At 42.7% G+C, this 23,327-nt stretch overlaps 1 protein-coding gene across 2 annotated transcripts in view; it reads right to left on the reverse strand.

Moving 5' to 3' along the window:
• Nucleotides 1-23,327, reverse strand: part of BACH2 (BTB domain and CNC homolog 2) — a 194,616-nt gene that overhangs the window by 149,201 nt on the left and 22,088 nt on the right. For both annotated transcript variants that reach the window (XM_074896043.1, XM_074896044.1), the window contains exon 2: nt 1,898-1,983. The gene's annotated coding sequence lies outside the window, so the exon portion shown is untranslated. The remainder of the gene's footprint in view (nt 1-1,897; nt 1,984-23,327) is intronic.

Consider the following 23,327-nt stretch of genomic DNA (forward strand, 5'->3'; position numbering starts at 1 on the left):
CTCCTGCCCCCAAACTGGGCTTTCTAGGCACATGGGGTGTCAGTCTCACCTCCCATCAAATTAAGAAGATTCTGGAGGGAAAAAAGGAAAATAAGCAGAAAAGGAGAAAAAGAAAGAGGAATGGAATGAAAGTGAGCTGAAGAAAAAGGAATGAAAATATTTACTTTTCCTGCGATAACTAAACAAGCTCTTTCTGAAACTATAAAAAATGCTTTCAAGTGTTATATTTTAGAAGACCTTGTACCATATGTTTGCTTTATGATTTTATGAATTCTAACTACTATTTATGTTTTTAAAGCACTTCCATCCTTCTGTTTATTTCTGAAGTCACCTGTGAGAGATCAGCAATAATTTTCCTCTCAGGTTGGCCAATTTAAGATTAATCATGACCTAATGTAAGTATTCAGGGATGCAAGCAACAGGATATTCCGCAAATCCCTCACTTGCCCCTTTAAAATAAGTTTATACTCTGCAATGAGTCACACATACAGTGTTTATCCAAGTTACCAGTGCTACAAGAAAAAAAAGCCCATTACATTTGCAAATACATACAAATCGCAGCTGTAAGCACCCAACTGCTTACACCAGGACTCGTTTCTATGACTGGATATTGATTTTTTAATAATGTGTCATTATACCAATGTTGATACAGCAACTATCTTCCCAAAGTATGCAATTTAATACTAAAAAGAAGCTGGCTCTAGGAAATATCAAATCCACACCCATTCATATGCTATTTAAACATCCTTCTTGGTCATGACTATAGCAATGCAAAGCCACAACTGCGTTTTTCCCACCTAGCACCTAACAAAGAAAATGCAAAGGACTCGCCAGCTCAGTCTAAGGCAACTAGCTCTGCTGATCTGCTTCTCAATGAAATACTGCGAAACCTCTCCAATCGGCACTGGAAACCAAGACGCTACGTTGAAAAAAATGCATGCTTTTCGAATCTCCTCATACATGTGAGAAATCAGTGCATGAAAAAGCACGGTGTAGGCCCTTATCCTGGAATCAAATACATGTGGGGAAAGCCCATATGCTTGTGAAAAGCCCGATGACTTCACTGGGATTGCTTAAGAAGTCTGAGGGTAGGATCTGGCCCTAATTACAAACGTGGAGTGCAATTAGCACTGTAAACCCCCTCCCTTCATCTCCCACTCACCCTCAGTGAGGGAAATACTTAAAATTATTAAAAAAATAAGAGATGCATTTTAACTATCAACTTAGATTTGCTACAAAATAGGATCTAAATATGTTAAAGTCCATTATTTCAAGATAAGATTGTTGCAAACATATCAGTAGTACGCTTAAATATCACACGTTAGGTTTCCTACAACCATGCAACCAGAAATTGTCTTCATTCACACACAGAAAACAACTGGCAGTAGTCCTCTAAAACAGTAAAGGTCTAGGTCTGGGTCTTTCAGCAGATAATGATCTGCTCTGATCCAGAAATCTTTTAAAAGCGGTAATTCAAGGGAAATATTCATAGATTCAGAGTTGTGCAGTCTGAAGGGACAGCTAATCATTTGACCTTCTTCCACAGAACAGGCATGGAGCTTCCCCGCCTACATCGACGCAGATGTAAGAGGCTGAATAAAAAAAAACATTTTAAAAAAAAAACCCAACAAAAAAAAAGAACAGCCTCAGATTCAAGAGCCTGACATAAGGAAAAAAGCTATTGCAGCCCCAGCAACACTGTCCTACTCAGCAATCACCCGTGCTGCGGGAACACTCATACCCTCTTGCCTGGTCTGAATTAATTTAACAGCCAGTCACTGGGTCTTGTTATACCTTGTCACCTTCTGCTACTCCTCAATCCCTGACAAAGGGCCACTGTCAGTCTGAAACCTAGACAGTTTTTAATGCATAGTAACAAGCAGTGTCACATTATTACCTGAATCCACCGAGTCCTCTGCCAACAGTGATGTTTACGCAATCACATTTTTCTGTTTTTAAAAACTTCTCTCTTGCCTCATTGCTCTGTGTGAAAAACAATACAAAAGACAAAATTTATTAACTGCACACAATTACCTATTATTTGCATTACAGCAGTCTGTTTTCCCAGCAGTTTTTTAGGTCTTTTGTTTTCTGCCATGTGTCACAAAGATATATTAAGCAATAAAAAGTCTTTTCCCCAAAATTGCTCATTGACTAAATAGAAGCAACAGAGAACAATATGGAGGGGTGGCCGAGGTACCACAGCCCATCTCTTGTAGAGCTGCGCAGGAGAATGCAGCTCTCCTGCACCCAAATCCTCTGCCCTCTCCCTGGGGCATCCTGCCCGGCAGCACCAGGACCAACGCCAAGCAGACACTCAGTTTCATCAAAAGCAGAAATACGGGGGAAGAGAGAGTTGCTCAAGTTTCTTTCAGTTTCAACAGTAAATATACACCATTAATAACTGCAGCAGCAATGCAAAAATAATACTTGCAAAATTACATTGACAGTAAACTACTTAATTGCACAGCTTCCCTGAACTTGGCACCTACAATATTATTTAAGTAGTGACTCCACTCAAAATTCTCAAAAGTGTCTTTTAGTGTCTCTGTTTACTCCTCACTTCACATATTAGTAGCTTTAAGCTTCAGTGTCAAATTGTCCTGCCAATACACCAGTGAATCAAAATGTACACTTCATATAAGAAATTTCCATACTTAAATAAGGAAAAAAAAAAGCCCGTATGGTAGAAACCCAACTGAAGATACAATCTTCAAAAAGCCCACCAGCCTCTCTGAATGGCCAGAAGACACATCATGAGTAAAGAAAAAATGCAACTGGATTTTCAGTACTGGAAATGCCATTAATGCCAGTATTTCATTGTTTTCTCTGAAAGCAAACAAAACAAAACAACCCCCTTCACTTAAGGAGATGCAACTCAACCATCTGGACGTCATCCCTTGCCTACCTCCACAAGGGCATACAAATTTATCACAGCCACACAGCACAGAGAAGGGGATATAGCTGCAATACCCCTCCTGTGATTTCAAGCTCAGGCATTGGGCATACTCTGTCCATCACTGACATGGATGTCTGCCAGAAAGTTTTGTTGCAAGGTTTCAGTCGCAGTGGTCTGATTGAGCCATTCCTGAAAAAGTAGCTGGAAAGACTCAACAAATTCTGGCAACCTTTGGAATAGAGATTTTAAACCTGGGACTAGCCAGGTGCCACACAAAGCAAAGAGTACAGTCTAGTCCAGGGCTGAGGAGAAAGGTGGCCTTTGCCTCTGGTATCTGCTCTCAGCCAGGCAGGGCCACCTCTCAAGCAACGACAAGGATCAAACCTCTGCCCTGCCACAGCCCCAGCACCCTAGAGACATCTACGCTCAACACAAAGCAGCCAAGAGCTGGGCCAGGGGACAGAGGGGAAAAATACATTAAATAAAGAAATTTCACTTAATGGGGATGGAGAATTGGAGGTAGGATGGGGAGAGAGCAACAACCCAGTTAGGCACAGAGGGCTGCCAGCAGCTGTGCAGCTTGCAGCAGTGCCAGTGAATGGTGTTCAAGCCTCTCCGACACCAGTGGACACTGTTTGCCATTTGTTTGCTTCCTGCCTTTTTTCTCTGTCGTACCAAAGCTATGTTGCAAGAGAACACTGATGAGTCAAAGCACTGAAACCAGGGAGATGTGGTGGGTGAGTGCTGCCTGCAGTGTCTCCCTTTGTCCTCTCCTGCCGCGTTCAGCACATGCACCGTACCCAAGCCGTGCATCGGGGCTATGGGATAAGAGTGCAGGACAACTCTGACAGTTGTTGGCAGAGAAGACGGCAGTCAGCCCGCCGCTCCCTGCCACCCCTCTCAGCACTCGGGCAGATGAGCCATGCCTTGGAGAGCTGCCATGCAGCTCTGATGCAGCACTGCTCCAGTCATTTAAACCCAGCATTTCCCAAGTGGCCATTAATGGTAAGTTCCTAACCAACCTGAAACCCTGTCTTCTCTCAAGCAAAACTAATGAACACTCGCAGCAAAAGGGAACCATATTTCCAGCACATGAAATACTATGTAGTACAGAGACATCTCAGCAGCAAGGCTGTAAGATCCTTTGTGCTCTTTTTTTAACTCTCTTCCTGTAAAGAAGTAGCAAGGCTTCCCAAATCATTTGTCAAATCCTCAAGTCTGACACTGATAAACAGAGTAAGTTCATGAGGAAATGATAAACTTCTTCAGTAGGATTTGAGTAGTGTGCCATAAAAAAAAGCCAAGGGCCAAACATGGAACAGCAGGGAAAAACCAAGATGCTGAACAGGGTGTTTGCCCAGGGCTTGTAGCTACAGCTGTATGCTTGGCACTAGGAAGGGGACTTGCAGAAAGACATGAGTGCAATCACATAATCGAAAACTGTCCATGCATTCACAAGATTTAAAATTAGGTCTGCACAAATCCTTTTTATATCTCACTGAGTTGCACTCTGACCTTAGTTATAATATTGTAATGTATTTGTGTTTGAAAATAAAATTAACAGCAAATAGCTGAAACCACCCTAGATATTACGTTGCCTTAGACATTCATAGTATATAACAGAGCACAGGTCTACAGTCAACCAAATGCACAACGCAGGAAGACAGACCTTAAAGGTAAATAATTCAGGGATTGAATTCTTTAAGGTAAATAATTTAGGGCTCTAATGAACTCGCTGACTGTAAATAGGGAGTTCCACTGCTAGGAACCCTCCCAACTGCCCTACATCCTATCCTCGGGAGTGCAGAGCAGAAAACTGTCAGCAAAAAGATGTCTCAAATATTCCTGGTTATAGCAGCAAGGACTCTGTCTAACACAAAGGGAGTCTCGGATAGGAAAGGGCAACTTCAGAGACTGGTTCCAGTGCTCTGTACTGTGCCTGTGAACTCCTGAAAAGGAAGTGCAATTTCAGAAACATCACTTGGGCAAGCAGTGAGGTGGTCTGTGAAGCAAGGCAGTTGACCCATGCTGTGGCCAATGGAAGCATCAGAAAAACCCTTCAAGGATAGCCAACACCGCAGTTTTGTCCAGAGGTGCTAAAAACACATACGACTATGGGTGAGAGTGAGGCTGCAAGCTCTTTGTTAAATAAGACAGCTCATAGATTAAAAGAAACCAGACAAACCCCTGACTCCTCACTTCACAAATCTCTCTTCCCTATCCTCTTACAAAAGTGGCTATGGTCAAGTGCTTTTATTAACACCTGTAGATTCCTGTGCATCCATTAAAAAGCATCTCAGTCAGACAAATTCCATCAACAAACCACAGTATCAATCCTCATCAATTCTTAAATTACCAGCAAGTCTCAGCCTTCCCAGCCTGCAACCTCTAGTTCCAAGGAGTTATTCACAAGCAGCAACTATTCCTGACCAAGCAAGGAAACCGTTTTAAAATAGAGATACAATGAATTGTCAGTTACACAATGTTGTTCCTGCTAAAAAAACTCAGGATTTTTACACTGTCTCACACTTACATAAAGCAGTAAAAACACCCTGGATTTGCCTCACACCCTCTTACAAGACCTACATGAAACCAGACCGAGGAAGAAAACCCCGCCTTTCGCCACCAGACACAGGCAAGTCAGCAGCAATAGCCAAGGTGCTGCAAGGCTGCTGACAAGCCTGGAAACACCGTATGGGAACACGCCCGCGGATCAGCAGTTGAAAACACAACCACTGTTCTCTCTGTGTGCCCAGCGGAGATGAGATCTCATCGCCAACAGAGATGTGGGTCACCACCAGGAAGCCGGAGTTATCCCAGCACCATCTTCTAGGTAATGCTCCCGAAAGGAGAAACAAATCTGTGACAAGGCTGCATCCGACAGGATCTTGGGTGTAAAACGAAAACCACCAGTGGTGGCTTCTTTGCGCCCTGGTGATAACATTTGACTGGAAAAAAAAAAAAATCTGCATCACATGATGTCTTGTATGCAAACTGCTTTGCAGACAGTTGTAAATGCAAGATTCAGATTGCAGTGTCAAGAGCTGGCAAACACATCTCGATTGCTGAAGTCTGCCTCCTAAACGCCAGGCTAAAAAGTACTTGTTTGCCTATCCTGTACTTCAGAAATGAAAACCCAAACGTGGGGAAGGAGAAAGCAAGACAGACAATGAAGTATCTGTTTTAAACCTACAATGTTTGTGAAAAATAAATGCGCTGAGTGTCCAGGCAATCAAGTGGCTGATACCTATCCAGGCACAGGACTGAAAATCAAACCAGCTTTCCAATCTCTGCTACAAAGCTTTTGCAATCTTCCTGTATGCCATTTCCTTGTTTATGTCTTATGGTACTGGAGTTCAACCTAAAAAGTGAAATGTGGTATTATTTACAGAACAAGAGAGCATGTCGTTTGGAAGAATTCGTAGCTGCACACATCCCAATCTTGTTCCTCAGTCCAACACCCACTCCTGAAATCCTGTACCAACCAGATTAGCCGATGTGCACATGCTTGAGCTCTTGCGGAAACAATAGTCTCTTTCAGTCCATACAATCTTCTGAAGAACCAGGCGAAAACGTCATGGGAAAAGTTAGGAAATATCTGCAGAAAACAGTCCTCAAGATGAAAGGCAGAATGAGCCTTTTAACTTGTACAAAGTACATAACATGGAAGAGAAATGCATAGCTTTGTTACCTAGCCCCTCTTCCAAAGGGTGGGTTTTTTTGTGTTTTTTTTTTTTTTTTCCCCAGGATGGAAAAGGGCGTTGAAACAACTTTAGAAAATAAAACACTCGGGTGGTGGAACAGCTCCCTTACAAACAGAGTGCTGCAGGCGAAACCCAGCTCGGGGAGCTGTGCAGCAGATCTGGGAGCCGATACCTGCTCCCTCTACAAGCAGGGATCTCCCACTGATGGCAGGGATCTTGGCAGGCAGGATGGATCCTCTTGCCCCCAGAGCACAGCGCTCCTCCCTTCGCTCCCCTCCCAAACAACGGCTCTGCTGCCGTGGAGGGCACAGCACTATTTTTTAATTAATCCAGCACAAGGCTGGAGCTGCCTCAGGGTCGAGCTGAACATTTTCTGTCTTTAACCACTATGGCAGAAATAACTGTAGAGAAAAACACTGCCATAACACTAGGGAATTGAGGACAGAAAAGAAGCTGCAACAGAGCCACCCCTGACCTCTTGAAAGTTTGCCTCCAGAGGACTCAAGAATAAGAAATTGAATTTTTAATTAGTAGGGAAATAGGGCTGGGAGACTTGTTCTTGGTAGCATTATGGTCAGGAATACCACATAAAAGGCATTATGGGGTCGTACCATCTACCTTCTGTTCCAAACTATAGGTCTCAAAAAAATCTATCAGAAAATAACTCCCCACCACTATCAGGACAGCACTAAGCACTCAGAGACATTTAAAACTAACACAGTTCTACAACTCCTTTTTTCTCCTCTTGCAAGGGGGGCTATGTAACTCCTGCAGGAAACAATCCTGTATCAAAGCAGATTTTCACTGCATGAACTCATGCTGCCTATTATTTTTTAATTGTCTGGTATTGCATCTTTCTACAGGATTGCTTATGTTAAGGGAAATACTGACATTAGCTCTGCAAAAAACACTGACTCCTGTTCTGCGCAAACGCCATGAAGGTTAATAGCAGCAATAGTGGCTTGAACTCTGCCTTTGCCTTGAGCTGAGCACACCATTAACTGCTGGCATCTTACCTCTCAGGCGCTCTTCCCCTCAACTCACGCTCACTCTCTGCAGGATTTTCCTAAGCAGTTCATCTAAACCCGATGGTAAGTATTTTTCAAACTGCAGGAGCGAGTCAAAGTATAATTTGATGTGTCTGGCTGCACAGACACCATATGAGAATGTGAGAGCTGATCACAGAAGAATACAAGTTGCTTTTTCATTTCACAGCTCCAAGAGTCAAAAGGGGTGTGTAGGACCCTGATATATACCAGATGTTTTAAAGTAAGGTGGAAAAAATGGTGTGGACATATTTGTCCATCGTGAAAGCTTCCCAACAGCTACCAACTGGCTGTTCTGTAGCGAGCGGGCTTGCTTTGCCTGTGGAAGATTACAAGCCTAATGGAACAAGAGTATTCACAGCTTTCATGCACATGTATAATCCTGCTCTCAATCCTGCTCACTTTTCCTGAAAATAAATTTGACAAGTCCATCAGCATGATGTGAAAAAGTCTCAAAACAGAACTCATTTTGTTACATATATCCTTGTACCTTTTTAAGAAAGATGGTCTATTTTAAAGAAAAAAGTTTCGACTGGAGCACATTTGTAGTTTCACTAAACTCCACATTCAACACCAGAAATGAAAAGAGCAAAATTTTTTCACTTGTTTGTAGCAAGTCTTGAGTAAATTTCCTTCAGAAAGTTTTGTTTAGAATTTGTGTTTGGATTTAAAAAATAAATACGTCTTTCACCTCAGATCCAAGAGGCCTCAGCCACTACCCTTCCCGCACTAGGTACTCTACAAAAACATACAGAGACTTCACATCTCTGTCCTGAAAAGCCAAATTTCATCCTGTAGTTACAAGACTGGAGGTTGTTTGCTACTCCTTTTCAAAAAAAGGGAGACTTCATCATGAAAACAATAAAAGAAGAAAAAAAAAAAAAAAGCAGCCCTGCAGAAAAGCACTATTTCTGAGGAACTGGAATAATAGGCATCTATCATTTACACTGACCCCTTGGGTGAAGCTCATTGCAGAGGTCAAAAGTATTTCCATGGATTTGGGATGAAGTCTAGAGAGTTCAAAATACTGCTGAGAGCGGACACTGCTGTCCTTGACTGCGTGGTGTGGGGGTCCGTGAAGGCAAGGCTCCTCCATCACAGAATCACAGAACTGTCTAGGTTGGAAAAGACCCTGAAGATCATCTTGCCCAATCATTAACCACTGACAGTTCCCAACTACACCATAACCCTCAGCACTATGTCAACTCTACTCTTGAACACCTCCAGGGATGGGGACTCCACCACCTCCCTGGGCAGCCCATTCCAACGCCTAACAACCCATTCTGCAAAGAATTAAGTCCTAATATCCAGTCTAAACCTTCCCTGGTACAATTTGAGGTCATTCCCTCTTGTCCTGTCACTTATTACTTGGTTAAAGAGACTCATCCCCAGCTCTCTGCAACCTCCTTTCAGGGAGCTGTAGAGGGCGATGAGGTCTCCCCTCAGCCTCCTCTTCTCCAGACTAAACACCCCCAGTTCCCTCAGTCGCTCCCCATACGACCTGTGCTCCAGACCCTGCACCAGCTTCGTTGCCCTTCTCTGGACACGCTCGAGTCATTCAATGTCCTTTTTGGAGTGAGGGGCCCAAAACTGAACACAGGAATCGAGGGGCGGCCTCACCAGTGCCGAGGACAGGGGTCAGATCCCTTCCTTGTCCCTGCTGGCCACGCTATTGCTGACACAAGCCAGGATGCCATTGGCCTTCTTGGCCACCTGGGCACACTGCTGGTTCCTGTTCATCGGGCTGTCAATCAACACCCCCAGGTCCCTCTCTGATTGGCATCAGCCCTAACGCTTCCCAGCACGAGAAGCCTGGGTGCTGCTGGAGGCACACAGGTACAATGAGAATGCATGCTCACAAGAGCTTTCAGACAGTACGGTGAAACGACTCACGGAGGGAGGATTTGATAACTTTCCTGTTGGTGACTCTGCAGCTCCTATTTCCATAGCCCATGGTGGTTCAAAGAACACCATAGGATGTGCAGGAAAGAAAAAGAAGCCTCTCAGGCCAGGGGCAGGTAAATATATACACAGGTGAAGTAAGCTGAGGGCTAGGATCTCACAAGCTTCCCATATCCAACCCAAAGCAACCTCTTCACTGAACACAGCCTCAATTCTTTTTCTACATCATGTTTGCAATCATAAAAGGAGGTTTTGGAGATTTACCTAAGGCTTATGAGATGACAGGATATTTTGCTCACAATCCATTTGAATATTATTTACGTCTGTTGCTTTGTTTTTACATTTCCTTGTGCACATATACTGCCTGCTTCTTTCAGCCTGGCTCTGCCTGAGGAGCAGAACTGTCAACCCTTCTGGCTCTCGGAGCAAAGCGCTGCCTACGCCAGCCTCGAGCTCAGCACTGAAATCACTCATTCCCACACGGGACCATGGAGATAATCCTTTGCCCATTAAATATCCCACTTTCTTCATTATTGCTCCAGAAGGATACAAATGAATGAACTGCACTTTTTCTGAACACCACCTTCTGCTTTTATTGAGTACTTCAGTTACTGGTTCCAGCTGCACCTCCTTGCCCTCCAAGGCACCAGTTAAGGTTGCTGTGTCTGATTTTCAAGCCCCCAGCTGTACATCCCTTTGGGGGAAAAAAGGTTGGATTCTATTAGTCCAATGAGAAAATATGCATTTAGTCCATAACCATGGGCTCCTGAAACACAGCTGTTAAGCACAAATCTCAGTTTCTGAAATTTTCTTTCTGTTGCTTCATTATCTTTACTACATCCCTGCAGAAACCAAAGTCCCTGCAGGCGGAGGGAGGATGTCTTTATGCTTACAGCTGTATCTAATATTGGCTAGTCAAGCAGATGCAAAATGTTGCATCAATCTGATATTTCACTTCAAAATCTCAAAATTTTTCTCCTGCTGCTGGGACTAGGTGCCTGTGGTTTGAGCTACCACTGGGGAAATGGAAACTCATAGCCAACATTTCAGATTACTTCACAACACTGCTGTGCTGCCCTCAAAAGAAAAACAACCAGAAGTTGTCAGGCATAAAATGGCTTAAATCAGATACCTCGAAAATACTCTGTAATAAATAAAAAGTTAAGTGCAATTAATTGAAATAAGGCTGAAGCTCCCAGTAAGTCATCATTTTAATCTTAAGAGTAGGACAAGATCCCTACATAGCAGCTCTGGCCAAGAGATCCTGACCACTAATTTAATCCTGCAGGTGCTGACTTCATGCCATTGTTGTCTTCCAGCCAGATCATTCCAGTTAAGCAGCCTTTAATATTTTCAGTAGAATCCATAGACTGAAACTCCATTTTTTAAGTATCATCATGCACAGGAAAAAATATAATTCAACTTGCCAATGAAGAATAAAAATCCCAGATCAATGGGCATACAGTCTTAGAAATATAACTCTAATCCCTCACTTACTAAGAAATCTCTTTCAAAGAAATGTTTATGTTAAAATTTAAAGTTATGTTCAACATTAATCTTAGGGAATTTTACAACAGAATGTACCAATTTTAAAAGGATTCTACAGTTTTAATGAATTCCTAGAAACCACAGACAGAAATTTAATGGGGGGGGGGGGACCTACAGTGCTGGCTAGACATATTTCAATATTTGTTACCATAGAAACAAGCCAGCAGATTTAGGTTTTGGAGTTATCCTTGCTATAAAATATTAAACTTCTTACAGTTTTTGCATATGTATATTATGGCAAGAACACTGACAATCCTGATAAAGCCCAAAGCATCTTAATTATTTAACAGTATTTTAGCTTTTTTTTTTTTTCCTTTTTTTTAACAGAGTATCTTTTAATTATTTTTTTTTTCCATAACAGACTGTATTTTAAAATCTTCCAATACTTCCATAATACCAAGGAGACACTTCTGGCTGACAGAATAATATACAGGAGATGCATAGGAGATACTTATTTTTTGACGATGCTGTGGAGAAGTGGTAGATAAAAGGAACACAAACACATTCTGATAGAGAAGATTCGACAGTAACAATAAAAATTACACCAATTAGCAGCTGTGATTATTTTACCAGCTAAAAGTACATTAAATGAAATATAACATTTGAAAGGAGTTTGTACTTCAAATTTGGTGTTTTTGTTTTCAACCCTAGCAATGGAGAAATGCTGAAGTACAGAATTTCAGTGATTAAGATAACATCTCGACACTTCAGTGCTATCAAAAACTTCTGGCAGATGCCTAAGAAATGAAACAAACGCACTGTCCTTTCATGCTTCAGAAGAGCATCGACAGTTGTGTTCAATCCACATCACAACCAGCATGCAAAAGGATCAGCAATTCAAATGAAGAGGAAGGACCAATATTTACTGCAGCAATGCTCCTTCAAAAAGGAAGCAGAAAATGCTTGTTTGGACAACTTGAATGGTGGAGGGGACTGACAGTTCAGCTTGCCATTCAGAGGACTCCTGAACATCATTTGCTGTTGGGACATGAGCTCAGCCAGAAGCAGTGGGAAGATCAACACTTGGGCAGGCCCAGGCTCATGGCCACCAGGACTGGATGTGTACAAGAGACTTTGACCCTGATTTCACAGCCAAAACTGGTTGCAATGTTGTAGACCTCGCTTTTTGTTTGTATTCAAGAAAATCTGTTTACTGGAGGCTGAACATGAGGCTTCCACATGATGAAAAAATGAAAAATTGGGAGTAAAAGCTATAAACCACACAGTTATTTCAATATATTCCAGCAATGGGGGGACCAGGAAAAACACCAACAAAAGCAAACCAGAACAAAGAAAAAAATGAGCAAGACTCAAACACCCTCTTCTTCCAAGAATTAAATAATGCTTTTTATGAAGTGTAAAGATAAGCAGTGGGACTACCATTTCCTAATGCTTCTGAAGTCAGTCCTCTAACACAGGTTCTCAAATAGCCAATTAAATGTATGCAGTCCTCACTCTCACATGTATACCATCATCTTAAGAAAGCCCAACCGCTCAAGCCTCTTAAAAAAAAAAATGGAAAAACTTATTCTTGAAGGCTTGCAAGACAACCCTTTAACGAATGGAAAATCTTCAACACTTCAGAAGAGGAAAATGTAAGATGGCTTAATTTTAAATGAGTAAGAATTTAAATGTCACTTCCTGCATGTGACATCGATTTGAAGAACCTTGCATTTTTGTTTTCTTTGGTGTGGTTAATGGTGGAATCTTTGTAGAGTATATTTCTATGGCATTTACTGTTGCGTGTTTATGTTCGGTAACTACTTTGCATAATTCTAAACACAAGAAAAGCAGAAAGTGATTTTTCCTCCATAAAGAAAGAAAAAGATCTAAAAAGTAGCATGTTACTAGGGCTTTCAAAGAAAGAAAGACTGGAGAAAAACTATCCCAACACTCAAGGGAAAAATGCACAATTTCCTTTCACTGACAGCTGCAGCAATGTACAATTAATTTATTTTATCTGAACAGTTATGCATACACATTAAAGTCTGAGCAACACTACTGTAGTATAGAGAATTTACCCACAGGTCCACAAAGGGCACCACTATCAACCTGCAGTCTTGAGGCGGGAAGTTATTCAGACGTCTGAGTAAGTCCTGGAATGACAGGAAATGCAGGCAACACATGTTGTCAAAGACACAGCATTGCATACATGCATTCAGATGCAGAGCTATAAACCCCCTTGACACACCTTCTCATAGGTTCTCTGGGCCAGTTTCCCCCTTAGGGAGCTGTACACCACTGGATATGGGGCTCCAGATCTTTCATCTCCAACTGCTGCTGCAGGTGTCAACACCTCAGCATGTCCCTTCACCCTTCTTGCCAAGCATTTGTGAGTCTGGTTCAAAGAATCACTTAAACTCAATGTGGCTTTTATGAAGTTTTCTGTAGAATTCTTATATACAAGTAAAATAAAGGAGACAGGAGTCTACGTATGTGCTGCAGGTATAGCTTGGAACAAAAGAGTTATCATTCAATCAGACTGTTCAGCTGATAGACATCTCTCCCGTGCTTTGTCAACCCCCCCACCCTCCCAAGAAACGCATGCACACTGTGATGTCTTTTAAATCATTTGAAAAACACCTCTCCAATTTAAGTGACAGTCTGTGGCACCACTTCGGATGGCCTGGATTGCCCTCCTGGGGTGGCAGGACAGCACATGACCAGTGCCTGGCCACCCCATGTCTGCTCTGAACAGGGGAACCCCAGCACTGGGTGGCAAAAAAGAAAGGGGAGACAGCAAAACCCTTGCAGCAGTGCTGCTGAGCAAGAGGAAGATGCACTCCGGTTCTGGATAACATGCCCCATTTGGTCTGCTTAAAATGTTTTAGAAAATAAACTGGGAAGACAAAACAGGAGATTGTGCTTCTCTGTCTTGTAACACAAGAAGAAAATAAATTTCAACCAAATAAACACTCCACACATGTAAAAGAAAATACTCTCCGTACAACATGCAGTTTACCTAATAGTATTTCATTCCCCTTTACACCACTGAGGCCAAGAGTTCAGCTGGATTCAAAAAGGGACTGGGCAAGAGTTTCCCATCTCACCAGACTTTGGAAAATAACACAAACATCTCATGCTCCAGTCTTGACCTAATAATTAAAGGGTAAAGCCACCACAGGCTATCAGGATGTTGAACTTGCCATTTGAGGTGGGGCAGGAGTACTGCCCCTTCCTCCAAAGCATCTTGCTGCTGGTCACCAAAATAGAGGAAATTGAGGTACATGGACAGGGATCTGAACTGGCACAGAAACGCATACAACTCTTCTAATATTGGAAGATTAACACGCGAGAGAGTTGATGAATAGGAAGGATTAAATATAGAACGAAAAAATAAGCGAAATGATTAATTGCTAGGAAAGGGAACTGATGATTTATGGAAGAGAAAATTAGTAAGATTTAGGAAACTGAAGAGAATAAGCAGCGAATGAGCTGTGGGGTGGGACCATCTGGCACATACAAGCCCTGGCAGTACAGGGCACATACCCCCAGCTTTGGCTGCCCCTCTGTCCTTCTCCCAGCCTGGGTGGGTGCAGAGCAGACACAGCTGAAATAGGCGGCATTTCGAGGTTACCAGCTGAAAAAAAAACTACTTTAAAAACAACAAGCTGCAATCAGTTTTAAATAATATCCTATAATCTGAAACAAAAGAAACTGGTCTCTTCACTCAATTAAATGCTTCGATGTGGTCTCACAGCAGGCTGGTAGCACTGTCATACTCATGTCCTCGTATTCCAGCGCTTTCTAGAAATGTCTAAAAATAAATGGATCCTCGTTTAATGCTGTTTTCATTTATTTTAAGAACGGCTAAGTAGGAATGGAAATGGAAGGCGTCTTTTGTGTATTTGTTTTTAATTTTGGGGTTATATCAACAGTAACCCATGCTTTAGGTCCTACAGTTCTTTGCAACTATTAAGATAATCGAACTCTTTTGCAGTTGGCATGCAACCAACAGGCACCTCAAAGCAACATAAACTTGAAAAATAATCCAGCACCTTAAAGTCTATTATGATCAGCTGTTTGCTTGGTGTCTTCAACCCATTTGCTTTTGTAGGGAATGATAATACAGAGGAAAAAACCCAGATATGCTGTGAAACCGTAAAAGCGCTTCACATTTTAACATAACACCTGCTTGATTTATTTTTTAACTTAATGCCATTTTTAAATCACTTACAAAAATACTTTTTCAGTTAAAAAAAAAAAAGATACAAAAAGATACAACCGACTACATCCTCTTTGGGTTACACTCATGAATGAGATACTGTCTGCATTAGAAACAAGCACCTGGATCAATTCATGGGCATCCAGTGAAGCCCGTTGGTTTCCTTTCCAAATACTAATTTACAAAAGACACTGCCAAATCCCAGCCTGTGAGCGGCCTCACTATTAAATACAACATCTCAGGGGTGGAAGCGATGATGTGCAGGAGGCAGAGGGGCTGCTCACCATCTTAGAGCCCAAGGCTCTGGCTCGTAGGAGCCCTGCATGGGAAGGAGACCGCTCCCTCCCCCGGAGAGGTTATTAAGACACCAAAGCAAATACTTTTCATACTTTTCTGAAGGTCCATTATGAAATACCGAACCGAAGAATCATTAAGAAACAATTCTGTGCTATCTTTGGAGATCTTGCATTTCCTCACACAAGTCTTCACGTGGGCTCATCGCCTTTACTGCCAAATACTTTCTGCACAGGATAAACAGAAGGACCTGGCTTTGCAGAGTCAGCCAGCCAGGAAAGAACTGGTCTGAGATTGCGGGGAAACATCAGCATATTTCGGTTCAAACACAGTCATCTTATTAAACAAAATATCCAACATTTCAATGGGGACCCTTCACATCACCCTTTGTTTCACCCGGCCTGGCTCCCGCATGTCCTAAGCAGAAGTTTCCCATCCTTTGCTACCAGAAGGAAAGGACAAGCTCAGAAGAGCTGTCACTGTGTCACCAACACACCCTGGAGGGCTTCAAGCTCTGTAAGAGGCTGGAGATAAAACTCACCACCATTTACGCAGCTTTCTGTGCCTGTCACTCCCATCTCACAGTGCCTTGCAACTTGTAAATTTGGCACCATCCTCTCTCCACATCTGTCCTCCAGAAAGAGTTTTCTTTTGGACATGAGGACACTTGGTATTGTTTCAGAAGGACTCCAGCAGCTCCTCCTGCTCCACTGAAGGAAGATCTGCACAAACTTCAGAGTCAGGGTTTAAAGAACACATTACCTTGATGCATTTTTCTTGATGAAAAAAGAAAAAACTTGTCCAGTTGTACTCAGCAGCCTTCTGAAGAAGCACCCTTTCATTCAACATGAGCATGGAGAATTCTATACTCCTTCCTCTATACAAAGGCTAAGATCTAGGTGAATAGCACACATCAGCTGCCATGAAAAGGGGTAATAAAATTTTTTTAGAACCTGATATATATATAACAATTAACACACAAACCTCAAGTTTCAAGAAATGCACCATTCTCAGTTTAGTGCTGAAGGCTACAACAGTGTATTTTCCACTCAGTAGTGCTATACAGTCTCCCTATTAACTAAACTCCCATACTTGATTTAATGGGAATCTGTTGTTCTAAACAAAATATATGTAAGGCAAAAAAGGTTTACTTAACCTGCCAAATATTTAAATGAAACTGAAAAGAAAAATCAGAACAGGCATAACACATTTCATAAAAGGGCAACTATAACAATAACACAGTTGAAGTGGCCAAGAGATGAAGCAACAGAAAATTGGAAGCAATTAACATAATATTCAAGAAATATTAAATCCAGACTGAAGACTCAACACAGCATTCACAGAAAAAGACGTGGTGATGAAAAGCAGAAACTTCACATAATCAGCAACAAGGTATTTCAAATGCAGCCATCAAAACAGAGGAGACCAGCAATGCCACACTGAGGAGAGCTGCTTGCAGACAGCAACGCTGGTAGCATAAACAGGGAAGGACAGGGCACAAGTGAGGTGCATCCCCTGCACCCCAGCTGTTACCGCTGAGGAGGTAACAGCTATACACAGCCCTTCGTCTCTGCCCAGGTGGCAATAGCATCTGCTTGCTGTCAGTCCAAAGGGTACTTACAGCTTTAGTAACTACCTTCCCCCTAAAGGAATGCACCTCAGTAAAACCAGGAGAACCACAACGTGTGCAAACAACAGAATCACAGCACCTGATCAGTGACCACTCTACCGCACTAGGGAGGTTATCAACACTGGCCTCTTCTGGCACCTCCTGAGTCACCCTCCCCACTGACTTCCTTCAAAATGGGACATCATGGTCCACCTCCCCTCTGTCCCCAAACCAGCACTGTCCTCTGAGGCTCCCAGCAGGCTTAAGCACATGCTTAGCCAGAATTCAAACCTAACTTCACGTCCGCAAGTTTACTACTTCTAAGGCAGAGAGGAGTAACTCAGACATACTGAGACTGAGAGCAGCCCTGCAGCACAGGACTCGCAGCTCAGCATGACCCAGCAAAGTACACTCGCAGCCCAGAAAGCCACCCATATCCTGGGCTGCATCAGGAGAAGTGTGGCCAGCAGGTGCGGGAGGTGATTCTCCCCCTCTGCTCTGCTCTCGTGAGACCCCACCTGGAGTCCTGCATCCAGCTCTGGGGCCCCCAACACAAGAAGGACATGGACCTGTTAGAACACATTCAGAGGAGGCCATGAAGATGATCAGAGGGCTGGAGCACCTCCCCTATGAGGACAGGCTGAGAGAGTTGGGGTTGTTCAGCCTGGAGAAGAGAAGGCTCTGGGGAGACCATACAGCAACCTTCCAGGACCTAAAGGGGGCTACAGAAGAGATGGGGAGGGACTTTTTACAAGGGCATGTAGAGACAGGACAGGGGTAATGGCTTTAAAGTGAAAGAGGTTAGATACAGATTGGATATAAGGAAGTTGTTCACTGTGAGGGTGGTGAGACACTGGCACAGGTTGCCAGAGCAGCTGTGGCTGCCCCCTCCCTGGCAGTGTTCAAGGCCAGGTTGGACGGGGCTTTGAGCAACCTGGTCTAGAGGAAGGTGTCCCTGCCCATGGCAGGGGGTTGGAACTAGATGATGTTTAAGGTCCCTTTTAACCCAAACCATTCTGTGGTTCTACAATCTGTATGGATTTTATGTGGGTTCCAGAAACCTACTTTTATTTCAAAAAGTACCAGATGTGTGTGTAGTCTGACAAAAGAGCAGTTTCCTACATGCTCTGCCTTTTCTTTCAGCTGATGCAGAGGGGGATACAGTAAGTGCTCTTTAGACATCACTTGCTAGTCCAGAAGCCCAGGGCTTATTCTTTATGTCAGGGACCAACACTGTCTGCCCTTCATGCCCTGCCTCTTGCTGCAACAAGCCCCTGGACTCAAGCAAGCCTGTTTACTACAGACCCACATCTCACAGCTCCTCTCTGGACTTAGCAATTGCTTATACGTTCTCCCAGAGTCTCTGCAAGCTGGAGCCTCCCTGTTCATGCTACAAGGGAACAGTAAGGAGCTTGCCAACTACATTTGAAAGAGACAGCAAGAAGTCTGATGATAATGAAGTGCCAGAGTTTTCTGTTTCAACTTTAGGTAGAACTTCAAGATGACAAAGAAATAATCCACCCCAATTGCAGATGCCAAGAGAGCCTTTTCCTCTGTTTTTCTCCTATGTTAATATTTCAAGAGGTTGACATATTTTTTTTTTTCCCAAACTGAATTGTCATGGGCTTTGAAGTACCACTGCATTTACAGTGTGGGGCCTGGCACAGTCACATGAAAATGGTGGATAAATTTAAGATTTTTTTGTTTTGTTGTTCTTACGTTTGATGTTCACACTTTGGAACCTGACAATGTTGGAATGTGATTGATGTTCTTACATGATAAAGGCTGGTTCTTTCTCAGCCCTGAAATACTGCAAGGGTTACATACAACATACATAGCTCTACTACTTTATAGTATCAAGCCCACAAAGCTGTTACCCGCAGAAAAATAAATTCCTATACAGTAGTTATTACTGAACATTAATTTGCACAAGGAAAAAATGTGTTCTCCCTGGACTCATGAAGTTGTATGTTAATATTACAGCCTTCTGTCTTCTTTAGAGGGATGAGGAACTTCAAAAAAAGAAAAAGACAAACAGAAATCTGAGGCAATGCTACAACCAGTTGATTTTTAACCAATGGTTGCAGGGTCCTCTGGAAGGCAGGGATGAGCTTGGGCATCCCCTTGATCTGCACAGTGCAGGAGTTCTCTGTACCCCAATTTCAGACCCTGCTTTATCTGTTGAGCATTATGCAGCCCAACTATGTGGGGTTAAACCCCAGAGGCTGCAGAGAGGAAAGGGCAGGAAGAAGAAGGGGGAATGGGTCAGGGGATAAGCCCCTGCCAGAGACATTGCCAGGACGCTTAAGCAGAGGATAGGGAAGCTAATAATCAGGAGGGTGGTGTGGGGCTGCATCAGTGGGGAGTAATGGGAACAACACAGAGCTCACGAGGAAAGAAACGCGCTCAGCTAAGTGGGAAGAAGCAGGCAGACATTTGTGTCACTGATTCTGCTATGTGAGGGTAATTTGTCCTGAACCAGATTTTGAATTTGTCTGGAAGCAGGCACTGAGCACAGTTTTCCAAGTGAACGCCAAATTTGTGCTGGATGATGCTAAGTGGCGAGACTTTCTTTTCCTGACAGGTTTTTTGAGAGAAGCACAGGCCAGGTAGGCACAAGGCTGTGTGACGGAGCCTGAAGGCAGCATCCCCCACACCAGGGAGGACGCAGGGACATGCGCACACCCAAACTAGAGCTCACCCCGCAAGCCCAGCATGTGCAGGTCCCAGGTGCAGTTTGTTCTCATAAGCTGATTAAAGCCAACAGGTTTGCGCTCGTATTTACTGAAATGCTCTGGGTATTTTGCCTCTGCCTGTCTCACTCTGCTTGCTTTAACGAGCAGGCTTCAGGCATCCCAGAAGAGCCAGCCAGCCCCACACCACTCTGGTCTCCCTGTGGCCACTGGGGGCCTTCCCTCCACCCCAACTCATGGGGCTCTCCTGACCCCATCCTCACTGGCTAATGCTCCCTCTCCAGGAGCACCCCAGTGCCTCCTCCCTTCCCATCTCCATCAGAGCAGACATATGTCACGTCACCCTGCTTAGTGCTTCTCCCTGTAAGGAGTAACTAATCCTCTAAGACCTGGGAGGGCGGGTAGCCTCCATTTTATATGTACAGAAATGGAAGAAGGTGTGAAGAAGTTCAGCCTGTTTCTTTCAGTAGATCCCCAAAGATAAAAGGACAGCATTGGTAAGCATTTTAACTTAAGCTCTTAGGCCATACAGGGTAACCTTCCAAATAAACCTAACAAGCAAGTACTGAATGTTTATGATATATTTGTTTACGTGACACACAAAAATTTACTCTGGGCAGATTCTCCTGGTATGTTCATTGCTCTGTAAACTTGTGCGTGCGTGCTTGTGGCTGTATCCTCTCCTCTAATATTCAAGCTAATTTCAGACCAAGAATTGACTGGAGGCAACAGGAGCAATCCATGCAGCCTTGTGAGCTTCCTTTAGAAAACTTTTCATGGACTACACAAGCCGCACTTCCCATTCTCCCAGCCTAACTGCTAAACAAGAAAGTCAAGAGGACAAACAAAAACTGGAGAATGCCACTTGCAGAAACCACAAGGTAGCCAGCTGCAAGCCTCTCTGGCAAAGGAACTCACCAGCCTGCTGCCAGCATCATCACTGGACATCCCACGGATTACCTGCCCTCTGGGCTTCTCACACGCGTGGTTGTCATACAGCCTGACACATGTACTCCTCACAGTGATGGGCTCCCTGGACTCCATCCAGAGGGTCAAGAAAAGCTTTGATAGAACCCTGCTGTTTGGTTGGTTGTATCTGTTTATACACTCAACGGAGATGACCCTACTCTTCTAGGAGGTCCAAAACCTCAGTGGAATTAATTAATTAATGCAGTGGAACTCCATACCCTCATTACATGTTACAGAAGAATGACCTCCCGTACCAAAGCTGGTAGATATACAATCACAGAATCACATTTTCCAGATGGAATATAAGAGATGCTTTAAAAAGACATAAACCTTTTAAAACCTCTTCATAATGTTAAGATTTTAAAGTGACTGAAATAAATGCTATCTGCTAACAACAACATTTAAAGTGGGTGGCAATCCTGGTTCTAGCATACTTAAGCTTTGCATCAGAACAAAACTATCATAAATTGGTTAAAAACCACAGCAATATGCAGTTGACACCCACGTATGTTATACTGATGCCCAAGAACAAATGATATGTATATATCTCAGTATGCTCCATGTATTATCGCTGTAAAGAACAATGCAAAGTACTTAAAATCTAAAAAAAAAGTCTAACTCAGTTGAAAAGAAAAAAGGTAAGCCTCTCGCACACATATTCCTCTTCATTCTCTATAAAATTGGTATTGTTTACTAAAACATTCTTTTATAGATAGCAACAGATCAAAAAGAGATCATCAAATAAGAGATTATAAATGAAAGCATATCTGTAACTATCATGTCCTCTGGTCCTTTTCCCTTATGTACTTATTACAACACGGTACACTGAAAAAGGAAAATAAATGTTATTTATAAATATGATACACAGACACGCAAATACCACACTTGAAACACAAAATACTAAATTACCAGAAATGGTCTCTGAATAACAGTGATTCCTTTGGATATTGCAAGTAACTGTAGTAACAGGAAAGCAATTAACAAAATCACCTTGGTCAGAAGCAACTGTCCTCAATGGCAATAATACTATTGACGTGAAAGAGTGGTGAATAATAATAAAAATAAAATACTTCTGTTTTTGCAAGGAAAGAAGTGCCATCTGACTCCTCACCTGTGGCTCCACAATACAGTCATTCTGACTGACAAACTCATCTGATTTCCAATCTCAAGTTTGGTTTATGTCAGTCTGCAGAACTGCAGAGATGCTTCTCCCATGAAAAATGAAATCCTGCTTGCTGCCGACACTTCACTAGTAATCCCGAAAGCAAGAAATGCAGATCCTTTGCAGTTTAAGAAATTCTGCTTTCCTGCTAAACCCAGGTATCAGTTCTGACAAAGTCCTACATGAAAAACACCCACCTTGCTTGAGGAAAAAAAGTTCTGCAGGCTTTACCCAGCACACGCCCTGCAGAACAGCAGAGCAGCCCCTCGGCTGCTGGTGCAGTTATCTGCTACAGGGGGAAGGTTTTCTGCTCTCACCTGCCTGCCAAAGTTTTGCAGAGCATCGGTTGCTTCCTTCAGGACCAGTGAACGGCCTCTCAGCAGAAGGCACAAGGAAATTAACAGCCATTACCCCCCTTCGTTATTTGTTTTTCTTCTGTAAAACACACTCCAGCAGGTGATGCTGCCATTAAATTTCTCAGCATTTTAACTACCTGCAAACACATTAGCAAAATAAACGAAGGTGAAATGGCATTTCAAATGTTGGTTTCCCTGGGGTTCTTTCTGCCACAGAGGAAAATTTCCCTATGAAAAAAACACTTTACATCAGTGTTTGGAACTAAACACTTGGACTAAACCTTGGAAATAAACTTGGACAGGAAGAAACAGATTTTTCAGTTTATGAAGGGAATTGATTATTAGCTTGCATAATCCTAAATTCTCCTCTAGTTAAACAACACATTCAAGACAAAACATAAACAAAACACAGATACCTACTGGGATAAAAGCAAAGGCAAGAAAAAGAATGTATTAAGAACACTGTATTAAATGCACACAAAACCCCTTCTTTCAAAGCCTAACACTTATTTTCCCTGCCTTTATTTTCCCACATTTAGCAGATCATTTCCCTAACACCCTTGAAAGGAGAACACTAATTCTAAGCATTATTAATGATCACAGACTGCATCTCCTAAGTGAAATCATTCTAGGCTGAACTTCATGTAGTAAACATTGCATTCCACAGACTGACAAGCCAGCTTTCAGATAAACATGCTTGCTTAAATATCAAGTATTAACACCCTATGGCAATCCAAGTCCATGCACAGTGACTCAGTGCAATTATTCTGTGTGTAACAATAAGTGGGCAGTCATGCGGATTTGTAACTTATTGGTTTAAGCATTAAATTAAGCAAGCAAGAAAAATTAATGAAAACTATTCCATTTTAGACCAGACTGGGTACAAAATATGAGGAAGTATTATAAACATGACATAATCTCATTTAAAGAGACTATAACACATAGGTCTTACAAATATTTACAGACATTAATCTTGTTAA

This window comes from Athene noctua, chromosome 1 (assembly GCF_965140245.1).
Source record: "Athene noctua chromosome 1, bAthNoc1.hap1.1, whole genome shotgun sequence".
Taxonomy (NCBI): domain Eukaryota; kingdom Metazoa; phylum Chordata; class Aves; order Strigiformes; family Strigidae; genus Athene; species Athene noctua.